The 13,948-nt window shown below is 38.2% G+C and overlaps 2 protein-coding genes across 9 annotated transcripts in view; both read right to left on the bottom strand.

Annotated features, from left to right (window-relative positions):
* LOC123523913 (uncharacterized) overlaps positions 1–13,948 on the bottom strand; it is a 356,017-nt gene that overhangs the window by 147,913 nt on the left and 194,156 nt on the right. The window lies entirely within an intron of this gene.
* LOC123523921 (uncharacterized) overlaps positions 1–13,948 on the bottom strand; it is a 60,998-nt gene that overhangs the window by 28,608 nt on the left and 18,442 nt on the right. For 4 of the 8 annotated variants that reach the window (XM_053539415.1, XM_053539412.1, XM_053539409.1 and 1 more), the window contains exon 3: positions 10,005–10,065. The exons of the other annotated variants lie outside the window; for them this stretch is intronic. The gene's annotated coding sequence lies outside the window, so the exon portion shown is untranslated. The remainder of the gene's footprint in view (positions 1–10,004; positions 10,066–13,948) is intronic. 8 annotated transcript variants of the gene reach the window in all.

Here is a 13,948-nt window from a genome sequence, read left to right as displayed (position 1 = left end):
AAGCGTTGCTGTCCTCCGACTGCTCTTAGTATTCGAACACATGCATATATGGTATGTGTACAAACTAGGCTTCATGGAACTTGGACAAAGATTTAATCTCATGAAAACTCCAGGTCTACATTGGTTTAAAAATTCAAAATAAAGCCATCATGTATGTCATGATAAGGTGACCGGGAAAACTAAAGGAATTCAGTACCGTGTAAAACTGACATTGTAGGTTTGTTTTTGTTTTTTTGTTTTGTTTTTGTTTTGGTTGGGTTTAACGTCGCACCGACAATTTTAGGTCATATGGCGACTTTCCAGCTTTGACGGTGGAGGAAGACCCCAGGTGCCCCTCCGTGCATTATTTCATCACGAGCGGGCAACTGGGTAGAACCACCTACCTTCCGTAAGCCAGCTGGATGGCTTCCTTACATGAAGAATTCAATGCCCCGAGTGAGGCTCGAACCCACATCGATAAGGGGCAAGTGATTTGAAGTCAGCGACATTAACCACCCGGCCAAGGAGGCCCCCATTGTAGGGTTTGAAATGGCCTAGAATATATATATATGTATAATACCACGTGTGGATTTTTTTTTCGCGGTGCATTAAAATGTCACGAATCTTTATGCGTCGTACAAAAATATAGCATTTCAGCGTCGCAAGTGCAATAGTACGAAACTACATGTTTCCAAAATCACTATATACATGTATATTCTTTGATACCAACTATTCTATTAAGTGATAACTTGTAACATATATTGCAGTGATTCCCTATGCAAAGGGGTTGCCTGATCTAAAATAGGTGAGTGAACCTCTTGCGTGTGTGTCTCCTCACCAGTTGGTCATTGGTTCAAATCCTGGATTATAGGATATGTGGATCATTGAACCAACAGCCGTTTTCACTGCTAGCGAATTTTGTCTAGAACCTCAAGAAATTGACAACAAGCATATAAATAAGTTGCAGCACTTCAAATAACAAATTTACGATACAGATATCTTAGCTTCTTGTTCATATAAACGGTAGTGGGAAGATTTGAATAGATACATTAATTAAAAACCGATATAAAACGTAAAAGGGTAGTTAAATAGAGAAAAGTGGAAACTTCACAGGTCGCTCAACACGACAAAAACGAAAATGTTGCAGGCTCGGTTTGATTGAGCCTGTTCATGGATGGTAGTGGAAATGCATGCTACCGTCCACGCCCTCTAGCCCCGGGTTGAGCAGAACTCAACATTATCACATGCTAAAAGTACAAAAAGCAATTTAGAAACATCCGCAGATGTATTCAAACGGCGGTGAACATGGAACCTTCAATGATACACGTGTTGAGGCGTGTAATTCCACGAAGAGCGGCTTTTGGTCCCCAGATAAAATAATGGGTTTGCCCCAAACGAGAAAACAATAGGCAGAACTAAACAAACTGGAATTTAAGAAGGGGATCTGAGGTTATGGAACCTGCGTATCACAGGAACTGTCAAAAGGCAAAATTAAAAAGCAGGCACCATATCCAAGGGGTGATTATACAATACCCAAGACTATGAAAGCGGGAGTATTTGAACCACCCAGGCCGAAATAGTCACGTTGAGAAACTAAACAGTACCAATAACACGACATGGAAGTCGTGCTGAACGATCGGAGAAGATCGAAATATAACAGCCCTGATTGAATGTACGGGGAGACTTTTTACGGCCGCCACACGGCACAAACAACGCTGCTGTGATAATAAAATAGAGAAAAGTGGAAACTTCACAGGTCGCTCAACACGACAAAAACGAAAATGTTTCAGGCTCGGTTTGATTGAGCCTGTTCATGGACGGTAGTGGAAATGCATGCTACCGTCCACGCCCTCTAGCCCCAGGTTGAGCAGAACTCAACATTTACTCATGCTAAAAGTACAAAAAGCAATTTAGAAACATCCGCAGATGTATTCAAACGGCGGTGAAGAATGCTCGTAAGACAAAATATATCGGTGCTTCATGTACAATAAAACGGATAACTGTCTTTTCTCAGATATCTTAAATGGAAACAGTATTACGGTATTAGAACCAGATGCTAAATATGCAACTGTTCAGTTATGCATAACTAACTTATATACAGTTTGAGAAAACCCCTATTGTAAGTCCGCAGTACTCGGTCCGCAGTATTATGAGTATATGTCGAAGTTAGCTGAACATCTCATTTAGTCAAGTGTTGTGCCGTATATCCATTACAAAACAATACATATCCATTACAAAACAATACCGTTAACGGTTAACACAACACTTCAGTCGATGTCGCGTTTACATCTAACATATATAGATATTTACATAAGAATATACCATATTAGATCAGGATTTACATAGTTCATGTATCTTTAAAACTGTTCTTTGGAATGTAGGCTTATTGCTTGCGTTTTCTCAGGAATACGCACGCAGTTGATTTTTGTTTTATTTCTTATTAAACTGAGTTTAAACGTCTTTATACGCATACTTGTCGTACAACAGTTTTCGCAGTTGACCTACATCATTTTTAACGAGCGGCCATTATTTCAGACAACACCAGAAATCCAGGCATATGTTTTCTTTATAATTATGAATCTAATGACATTTGTCGAACAGAGTTTATTTAATCTCGAGCAGTTTGCCCAAAGAAAATAATGAACTGAATACGAATAATAAATAACTTCAAGGTTGTTATTCTCAGAGCCCACAGGCGCAGAGAATTTGTGAATGCTTATTGTTAGTGCTATGTATGTCGTTAGGGAAGATTTTATTCTTTCGATTTGCAAAATTTCAAATTTTCATTTAAAATGTCTGGCATGGCCCAAGATAAAGACATCAACTTTAAATAAAAAAGCAACGAGAAAAACAAGTTTATAGGCCAGATAAGAAATCAAAGAGCAGCGAAAAATTCCTTTCCTTTTCAGTGTGATGAATGCGCCAGAAAGAAATAGTTTTGATCCAGAAACTCAAAAACATGTGAATGTGCATTTTGTTGCTTACCAATATTATTTTAAATGTAAGCGTATACAAATATTTGTTAAGTGTGTTTCAATAATTACTGTTTGCGTAATTTGCGTAATGATATTGACAGTAGACGTGCAAATATTTCGCGCAAATCCCGCGCATTTTGTAACCACGCAACGAAAGAAAAAAAAACAAGCAAATTCATGAATTGGTATCCTCCGCCGAAAGGGTTTGTGGTGAGGAATGGCAAAAAATAAATCCGGCAAGAAGTTAAGGATGTTACTAAGAAGCAAATAATTTCATTAGTCAAAATCAATTCAACAGAAAATGAATGCTATTTTTGGTTGTGGGGGTGGGGGTACAAAATAGCACATGTTGATTATAAATATTGACGGAAAATTAAAAATGAAAAAACAATGGGTGTGGGGTAGGGGTGGGGGCGGGGTGATGCATGATCAAGGTGATGGGCTGGGTGGAGGAGTAAGGTGGGGGAACGGTACAACTTTGCATGTTGATAAATATTCATGGAAGGTTTGAAAAAAATACTAAAAAAGCGGGGGGGGGGGGGGGGGGGGGGGGGGGGTGAAGGAGTGTGACCAAAGCAAGGTGGTGACCAGGTGTGGGTACATAACTTCACATGTTTCTAATAAATTTTCATAGAAAAGAATGAAAGAAGTTTAATGAAATTCAACCAAATGGTTGGTTTGTTATGTAAAAATCTGTAGATTTTTAAACATTTAAGGGGCAATAATTCTAAGGAAAACTGGCTAATTCAAAAAGTGACAGGCATCATCGCAGTATGTTGGTTCATGTTTATTTCAAGTTTCATGAAATTCTACCAGCTTGTTACTGAGAAATGGCTGCAGACGTTGATTTTTCATTAAATCAAGGGCAATAACCCTAATGAAAATCGACGAATAGAAAAACTTGACTGGCATCATTGCAGCATGTTGCTGCATGTTTATTTCAAGTTTTATGAAATTCTACCTGATAGTTACTGAGAAATGGCTGCGGACGGACATTTTTTGGGATTTTTCATTAAATCAAGGGCAATAACTCTAAAGGAAATTGACCAATCAAAAAATAAAAACTTGACGGGCATCATCATGGTATGTTGGTTCATGTTTATTTCAAGTTTCATAAAATTCTACTTGCTAGTTGCTTAGAAATGGCTGCGGACGGACGCACGCACGGACGCACGTGACGCACGGACGTGACGGACGGATAACGCCATTTCAGTACCCCACTCCCGATTTCATCGGCGGGGGATAGAAAATAATGTGATTTAAGATATACTGATTTTATCTTCGACAAATTTCATAAAAGGACCTTTCATATAACATTGTTTATTGACACAAATGATAATTACAATACATGCTCGAAGGTGTGATTGTCCGAGCCATTCTGTTTTAAGACTTGGGATACATTTCTTTAAATAATGAAAAAAGCTTGTTCATAAATTTATACAGTTATTTGAAGATGTTACGGGGTGGATCTATAGTAATAGTCCGAGGCCCTACGAGTCAATGAGTACTATAAATGTCCACTTGTGAAGTTGGTTGGTGATACTCAGACACGGCTAGGACGATCTTTATCAAATTATTACAAGCGTTTACTACATTATGTTCTTTTTGCCCAGTTTTCCTAGTAGAAACTAATAGGGCCCGTGCTTACTTGTGAAGCAATTAACCTTATCACCATAGCAGTAAAATTCCTGGCCCCTGTAGAGTTACGGGACAACAGGTCGTCACAACAGTGATTTATTGTGGTGTATCTGTATCTGGATCATTTTGATCTGTACATGTATTGTTACAGCTTAAATCTTGTATTTTCTAATTAAGTTCCGAGTGTGATATTCTATATCATCTGAAAATAATATTATAAAGAGTTCTATTTATTCTATTTCCTAATTCAACTGCATGACCAAGATCAAATGCATAGAGCATCACATGGATTTTTTTTTAAATGGAAATAAACATTCATGTCACATAAAAGTCGTAATATGACAAAACCTTCAGTTTTAAAAGGAAATCCTTTTCTAGCCAAAATCTGGAGTCCAGTCCCTTTGAGAAAGCGATACAGTGTTTCAGGTTCATTTATTGAAAAAGTATTAAAGGCACTAACCTACAGATCTAACCATTTATGATCTAACGTGTCATACACAATTAAGGTCAAACAGTCAAAGTCAGATGAGCGAATTCTGTTATAATTAGAAATAAATATCCTTATGATTCACATCATTTACGTAGTTTACATGATTTTGAAAAAAAAATCATGTATCTTTAATTTAGATGTTGCTGTTTTGAAAGTTTTGATATTAAGATGTACCAATAAATTTTATGTATAACTTAATAATTGTTCAGCGAAATATAGTACAGTCCAACTTGTTCAAGCGCTCCAACTTGCTCGGCCATGTACCAGGCTGGACACGATTAATTCTGCCTTTGCGACCAGTGTAGATCATGATCAGCCTGCATATTCGTGCTGTCTAATCATGATCTGCACTGTTCGCCATTCAGCCAGTATATTTTTTGTAAACATCCCTTTTAACAGTTAATGGTACTGTTCTAATTGAAAGATGGACAAGTTCATTATAGAAATTTAGCAGTGTAAGGGTTAAAAGATTTGCTTTGATAGATGATGCAATAATGTCTTATTAGTGCTTTAAAACAGTTCTATTAGCTTGAACATGCTTGGCATCCGCGTAAAATATGATGGTATATACTGCTGTGTCAAAAGTGTAAATGCGTCACAAACCAGCACTAAATGATATTCGTGTTAAAAAGTTATTTATTTTTTATATATATTGTAGATTTTTATTTAAACTCATTAAGCATTTTATACTTGTTGGATTTTTGAAGCAACCCGTCTGTAATATTTTTCCGTTACATCTTCTTTTTGTTATGGGCTTACTTTGCAAATGCGTGGCTCTGAGGCTGTGTTTGTGATGCTGTGCTTCCAAGAGATCTACCCTTACCTATTATCTTTTATAATGCAGTGCTAAAAAGTATTATAAATGAACATGGCGTACCTGTAGTGTTCTAACCAACAAACAAAAAACTCGAATATACACAATTGTAACAGAACATATAAAAACAGAAATAACAGAAACATCTGAGGTCTAACCATGGATTTAGAACGCATACCACGTCAAACTATGTATTTCAGGCCGTATCATTTCATTTCAAACCACAGTTTCTGGTTCCCTTATCTTCTCTTAACTTTTTTTTTAACTCGAAATTCACTTTTTAAAACACGAAACACACTTTCTTAAATTTAACTCGAAACTCACTTTTTTGACTCGAAACTCATTTTTTTAACTCGAAATTCAGTTTTTTAACTCGAAACTCACTTTTTAAAACTCGAAACCCATTTTTTTAAACTCGAAACTCACTTTTTTAACTCGAAACTCACTTTTTTAAAACTCGAAACACACTCCTCGAAAAATAGAAATTCTCATTAGCGATCTAGGGTCATCATAACCCTCTTGTTTACAAAATGATGGCCCTCTTTAAACACCGCAATTTTTGGTTAAGTTTGTGTATGTAAGCTGACTTATCAGTACTCACTAATGGGAATGGATTGAAACTTCAAACACTTGTTCACTGTGATGATCTGACATGCAATTCACATGTTTCATACTTTTACTTTGCATTTTCATAAAATTAAGCCCCTTTTTCGACTTTTATATTTATTCAGTTGACAAAGCTGTAGAATGAAGCGTTGATGTCCTATGGCGGTTCTTGTTACTGATACACAGTTAACAGAATGACCGTAACACTAAGTAGATGCCATCTAAATTAATTGCCTTATTTTTTCAGTTCACTTAGAGAGAATCATCTTTAAGATATGTAAGTGCTTTTTTGCATTGTTTTAAAGAAAAGAAAGTAATATTCAAATTACTGATCGGTTAAAAACCAATAATTACCGGTATGTTGTTAGTACCAGGTAGATAAATGGTTTATAGCAGTGGAAGGACAATTCATGAGATAATAGTTTGTACTGTTTTTCAAGAAATTTGTTTAATTTTTCAAGGTTTCTTTTGAAGAGTTTTACTTCAGTTTAGACCACAATTACTGTATGTGCTTATGAACATGTGGAAAATATTATAAGTCTTCTTATTAAACAATACATTAGATAAGGGGTTTCACATTCTTAGTACATTTTCATATGTTTTATTGAAAAGGGGAAAATCTGGGTGAATTCGCCAATTTCACAATAGATACACTACTTATTTGGCAAATGTGAAATAAATACATGTAAACGACATGGATTAAAGAAGCTGCATAAAAGTTTTTGGTGTTTGATCTTTTCAAGGTAAAATAAGTTTTCCAATACCACTTGTATTTTGTCTCTATTAAATGTTCATTAACATTAAGTCACTGTTAAATTTTCATTGGAAGGTAGGTGCATTTTCCTACGGGTGGTGATCAAATATTCATGCATTAAGGTTTTCATTGGACAGTTACATATTTTGTGCTTTTGTTTAACATAACACTGACACGTAAATGTGTCATTTGATGATTTTCCAGCCTTTCTGGTACTAGAGGAAGAATCAATGTGCCCCTCCATGCATGGTACAAGAGGAAGACACTAGGTGCCCCTCCATGCATGGTACTAGAGAAAGACCCCAGGTGCCCCTCCATGCATGGTACCAGAGGAAGATCCCAGGTGCCCCTCCATGCAGGGTATTAAAGGAAAACCCCAAGTGCCCCACCATGCATGGTACTAAAGGAAGACCCCAGGTGCACATCCTTGCATGGTACTAAAGGAAGACCCTAGGTGTCCCTCCATGCAAGGATTTAGAGGAAGACCCCAGGTGCCCCTCCATGCATGCTACTAGAGGAAGACCGCAGGTGCCCCTCCATGCATGGTACTAAAAGAAGACCACAGGTGCCCCTCCATGCAAGGTACTAAAGGAAGACCCCAGGTGCCCCATCATGCATGGTACTAAAGGAAGACCCTAGGTGCCCCTCCATGCATGGTACTAAAGGGAGACCCTAGGTGCCCCTCCATGCATGATACCAGAGAAAGACCCCAGGTGCCCCTCCATGCATGATACTAGAGAAAGACCTTAGGTGCCCCTCCATGCATGGTACCAGAGGAAGACTCCAGGTGCCCCTCCATGCATGGTACCAGAGGAAGACCCCAGGTGCCCCTCCGTGCATGGTACTAAAGGAAGACCCTAGGTGCCCCTCCATGCATGGTACCAGAGGAAGACTCCAGATGATCCACCATGCATGGTACCAGAGGAAGACCCCAGGTGCCCCTCCGTGCATGGTACTAAAGGAAGACTCCAGGTGATCCACTATGCATGGTACTTAAGGAAGACCCCAGGTGCACTTCAAAGCATGGTACTAAAGGAAGACCCCAGGTGCCCCTTCATGCATGGTACTAGAGGAAGACCCCAGGTGACCCTCCACACATGGTACCAGAGGAAGACCCCAGGTGCCCCTCCATGCATGGTACTAAAGGAAGACCCCAGGTGCCCCTCCACACATGGTACCAGAGGAAGACCCCAGGTGCCCCTCCATGCATGGTACCAGAGGAAGACCCCAGGTGCCCCTCCATGCATGGTACTAAAGGACGATCCAGGTGCCCCTCCATGCATGGCACCAGAGGAAGACCCCTGGTGCCCTTCCATGCATGGTATTAAAGGAAGACCCCAGCTGCCCCTCCACACATGGTACCAGAGGAAGACCCCAGGTGCCCCTTCATGCATGGTACCAGAGGAAGACCCCAGGTGCCCCTCCATGCATGGTACTAAAGGACGATCCAGGTGCCCCTCCATGCATGGCACCAGAAGAAGACCCTAGGTGCCTGTCCATGCATGGTACTTAAGGAAGATCCCAGGTGCCCCTCCATGCATTCTTTCACGCACAACCATCCAGTTAGATGGCTTCCTCACCCGAGAGTTCTGCACCACAAGCAACGTTTCCAACCCACAGGGGTGAGTTTAAAATTTAACTCGAAACTCACGTTTCCAACTCGAAACTCAGTTTTCTAACTCAAAACTCACTTTTTTAACTCGAAACTCACATTTTTAACTCGAAACTCACTACTCGAAAAAAAGAAATCATCAAATTTATTCGAGCCATAGGTAGTTCGAACCAACTGAATTTCAAATATAATTAGGTAAGACTTACTAGAGAAACATGATGTACTGCATATCTTTCTAAGCAATTGACTAAAGAAATTATAGAAATGCTATGAATTACAGTTTTATGCTTATGCAAAAACAATCACATTAATTGTATACCATACGGAGATAGAGGTTTTATAAGGACCATAGGTGGAGTTCAAGAGTAAAGCAGGCTGAGTTCTTGCAAATGAAGTTGAATGTACCATAAAACTTTATACCATGCACTCAAAGCTTTTTATTCATAAAACCTTTTTTATATTTTCTACAGCTATAATTCCAGTAACTTTATGCTTCTTTCAGATAAATTTATGATTTTATGATTACTTTTAAAAACAGTGCTGTTTTCATAAAGAATAAAACAAAATCAAGAACTGTTAAATTCAAGTATTTTTCATGCATTTGGATTAACCTTCTGTACTTAGACAGATGGAAAACAAAAGTGTATCATTGTTGGAATCTTTCAACCAGTGAATAGATAAATTATAAAATCATGTATCTGGTCGGTCTTATTTCAGCAGATAGAATAGCCATGCAGTGGTTTCTTAAACCATAGTTAGGTGAGGCATTACCACTGCTCATATCAATTTGCACCTTGTCTGAATAAACAGCTTTTGATTAAATAATGTCCATTAAATGTTCATAAAGTTACATGCATGGATTAGGGGAAAGCAGGGAAATTCTCTGAGATCTGGGCAAAAAGTACAAACTGACTGAGTCATGTAGTAAAGCAATATATTTTGAAATCAATGGATAAAAAAGACAGTCAATAAATGGTCAATCAAAGTAAAGGTAATACGCAATACATAATGCACATGTTCTCGTAAATACCGTACAATGGCCAATTAACATATTTGCCCTAAAACGTAAAAAACACTTATATAACACATATAAAGTCATATGTAACACATAGCACATATCACATCCTGTGACTTACCATTAATGGGATGAATGACTACAGCTGCCCAATCTCATACTGACTTCACTCAAACCAAAGGCTGCAAAGTTAAATGCAGTGAATAAGAGAGAAATGTGATTGTAGAAATACAAGAAGTTTCCTTCTGAAACTCACTTATTCTCAATCATGAAACTCACAATTCTAAAGTTACTGAACCAATGTGAACAGTAGTGTTAGAAAAGACTGAGCATTCATCGCGTGCAAATCATCGTGCACGTGCTCACGTGCCAAACACGTGTCGTATAAAGAGGGGCAATCATCGTGGAGCAAGCATCGTGGAGCAAATCATCGTGGAGCAAACATCGTGCATGTGTAAAACGTCCGCATCCGTGCAGTCTGATCATGGTCTGCGCTGTCCGCTTTTCGGCTAGTATATTTTCAGTGAACACCCCTTCAAATAGTAAATGGTGTTGCCCAGTTTGAATGATAGACCAGTCCATTATACAAATTTAGCAGAGTAAAGGTTAAAAAGAGGCGAGTCTAAATTGTAGTAAAAAAGGAGGGGATGTCAGGTTGTATTTGTCATCCAGACTTGAGAATTTTATAGACTGCGTAAATTATCTGCTCTTCTTACAGGTTGGAACTGAAAGAATGTCGTAAAAAACGGAATGCCGTGTATAAAATCATTACATATAGTAAGAACTAAATAACTATAAATACGTAGCAAATTTGGAAAATAAATACCCGTTTCATCCTCAACAAAGTTAATTTTTTTTCCAGTAGAGTAACCCGTAGTAAACGTATTTCCTTATATGTAAAGAAATTTTATCAATATTACGTTGGTAGAGTTAAAGATAATAAATAACGAATACGAGTGATTCTTATTTAGTGATGAAGTTCAAAACCCGTATTTTGTAATATGCCATTCAGGTCACAAGGTCTTGCTGCCTGTTGAAATCTAAATTTTGCGTCTTGATGATTTTGAAATCTAGCATAAAGAGCAAAGATTTTTATTCATCCCAAAGGAATATCTATTATATTGTGTAGAGACTTATACACTCTATGGCACTGATAGTTTTTAAATTTCAGATACTCAAACCAGCTGGAAAGAAAGCTTTATAACTTCATTGAATAACAAAGACCCTGCAAATCTGCGATGAGATATACTAATAGTATAGTTAGCATTTCTGATCTTCTTTGCCAGATCGTAGCGGAGCACTCGAAAAATCACATTTATCTATCACTAAATCGCACTTATTGGTCATACTTGCGCTAATGTTGTTGGACACATGGACTACATTTTATTATTCAGGAGGTGAGAGGAGTAAAGAGGAGTGGCAAAAGAGTACAAAGGAGTTGAAAATGGGTATAGAGGAGTACAAATATGTAGATGAGGACTTCGGAGAAGAAACTGTTGCGTTAAGGGCCATACACTGCAAATGAGCCCTCTGTGTTAAAAAATAACATGTAGCTTGTGTTGGGTGACGGCAATTATACATCATATCCGTAAATGTCATCTCCAGCATACCCTGAGACGCGTCTGATGTGCTGCTGCGACATAAAAACTACAATTAACACGCTCTCCCATCTAAATAAGTTTATGGTCTAACTGTCACTGATCACTGAGGAGATGAGAGGATATTGGAGAAGTGAGAGAAATGGAGTACGAATGAATTACATTCAAGTTAACGGCTTGGCATTTCGTGTAAGAGAGGTTCGGTTATAATACACTTATACTTTGCAATCAGTTACGCATGACATCCGCATTTAACATCTTCAGTCTATATTGAGTAGCATTATTTAATGATATTCCATAAACGAAAAACATAGCATTTAACGATAAATACTTGGACAACTTTTTCTTTAAGGTCAGTGCGTGATTGCATATAAGGTAGAAAACACCTAAAGTTTAAAAAATAAAATGGATATTTTCGATAAACCGGAAAATTTAAAGCGGAGAGGAGAGTATAAACGGAGAGTATCTCTGTCAAGTAATGCACCGAGTGCCGAACTGTATCTAAGGATAGTCTTTCCATCAGAGCAGACGGCAGCCATAATTTAGCGTATGCTTACACGTCAGCTGAAAACTAATCCGACAGCCATCAAACTTGATTCCAAGCGAATAAAAGACACCAATGAAAAAAGAAAGCGCAAAATTTCCAGAGTAAAGTTAGACGGTAGTATCAACACGAGTTGTAAGAAACCAAAGCAGGGAACGCTTTCTACAGGGAAAAAGCCAAAGAAGCAGAATACGATAGAACCTGAAAACATCACTACGGTTGGTCAGGTATTTAACTAATTGCCTACCTGACTCCTCCTTATTAAACGTTTGGACATTAAAGGCGATGTTTGAGTGCGATATTTGCTTCAAAGCTTTTGGAAGACGGGATAATATGTTACGACATAAAAAGTCAGTGCATTCTGACGTCGACTCGGATGACGATGCAATGTCGGACACTGATTTACAAGAAGATATTTTTGGAACTTTAAACGAAACTGAATCCGATTTCAGCGATGATGAGATGTCTGTAACCTCTGAGGACTCTCTACATATTGATCCTTGGCAAGAGATTTTGGAAGAAACATTCAAGAAAAATGAATCGCATTATGAGGCGGAAGTCAACGAACAAATGGAGGAAGATGCAGAAATCAGTGAAAGCGAAGCGAGGGAAAATGTCTACGAGGATATGAAGTCCACCTACAGAAAAGCCATGATGAATATTTTTGGTAGAAAACTGGTCTGGTTCGACGCTATGAAGAAAGATCCTATCTATAAAGCGATAAAGAAAACAGTCAATCGTCTCATTGCAAGAGAACACTACGAACCGGAGGAGGCTTTGAAATACGCCATTCTGAACCGAAGATATCTTTTTGATAAAGTGCTGGCCAGGTTTGACATTCCCGGTGTTGACGGAGACGAAGACGAAGATACTGAAAGCACAGATGATACTAACTGAGAGTGTTACCATATGACTGTCGGTAATTTTAGTGATAGATCATAAAGGAGCAAAGGTTGTTCTTTTCAACTCAAAATCAAATTCATGATGCAAAAAGGGGAAGACGAGGTTATATTTCGATGTGTGAAATGTGGCTACTTTTTCTTTGCCTGGAGAAACCTTCTACATCATTTACGAGTATGGCATACGACGGATTATTGCCTCAACACATGTGTATGTTGTGCTCATACGTTTCAGGAACGTAGGACGTTTTTAAACCATTTAAAGCACAGTCTAGGAACAGAACTGAGACACTAAAGAAGGCATCACAAACATTAAAAAGCAAATTTGAAGGGATTTTTGTTAAAGTTGTTGAAAGGGCTAGGTGATTGGACTTTCAAGTTCTGGCATGATCGCGGATTAACAACTGCACAGAATTACACATCTAACATGGAACGGTCGCGAGTATTTCGAGAATTAAACTTTCTGAGAGCCTTGAGTAACGCTGAGCCTGGTACTAGGCGACAGTTAATACATTCAATAACTTTAAGACAAATACAGGCTGTTTCTTAAATCTTCGAAAGACTAAGCGAACGTTCTATCGCTATATTACCGCGAGACGTTCCTACGTTCGAGAATGAAAGACAGCTCATCAGAACGCTAGCAGCGAGTCGAGTCAACCGTCGGAGAAAAACGAATTTGTTTTTGCGATACCATTCGTTGTTACCTAGAGTACTTACAATTGACTGACGTATGTGTACCAAGTAATTGCCAGTGAAGTGAGTGACGCGATCAGAAGAGGAAAAGACTAATAACTGAATGGACTCTTACTGTTAAACTAGACGCTACAATAGTAGTGTGATGTTTGTGCATTTCTTTAAGAACATTTTTTTTTATCAAAGTCTTGGAAGCTACAGAGTTTTATACAGAACAAAATGATATGAACGACGGTATGGATCATATTGCTTATAGTGTGAAAAATCTATTTTCAGTAACTGTAAATCGGCTGTTTATAAGCTTCAGAGTTTAACACAGGAAAGCTTGTTC

Source organism: Mercenaria mercenaria, chromosome 3, assembly GCF_021730395.1.
Source record: "Mercenaria mercenaria strain notata chromosome 3, MADL_Memer_1, whole genome shotgun sequence".
NCBI lineage: Eukaryota > Metazoa > Mollusca > Bivalvia > Venerida > Veneridae > Mercenaria > Mercenaria mercenaria.
The sequence above is the reverse complement of the archived record's forward strand: the minus strand, read 5'-3'. Positions and strand labels throughout refer to the sequence as shown.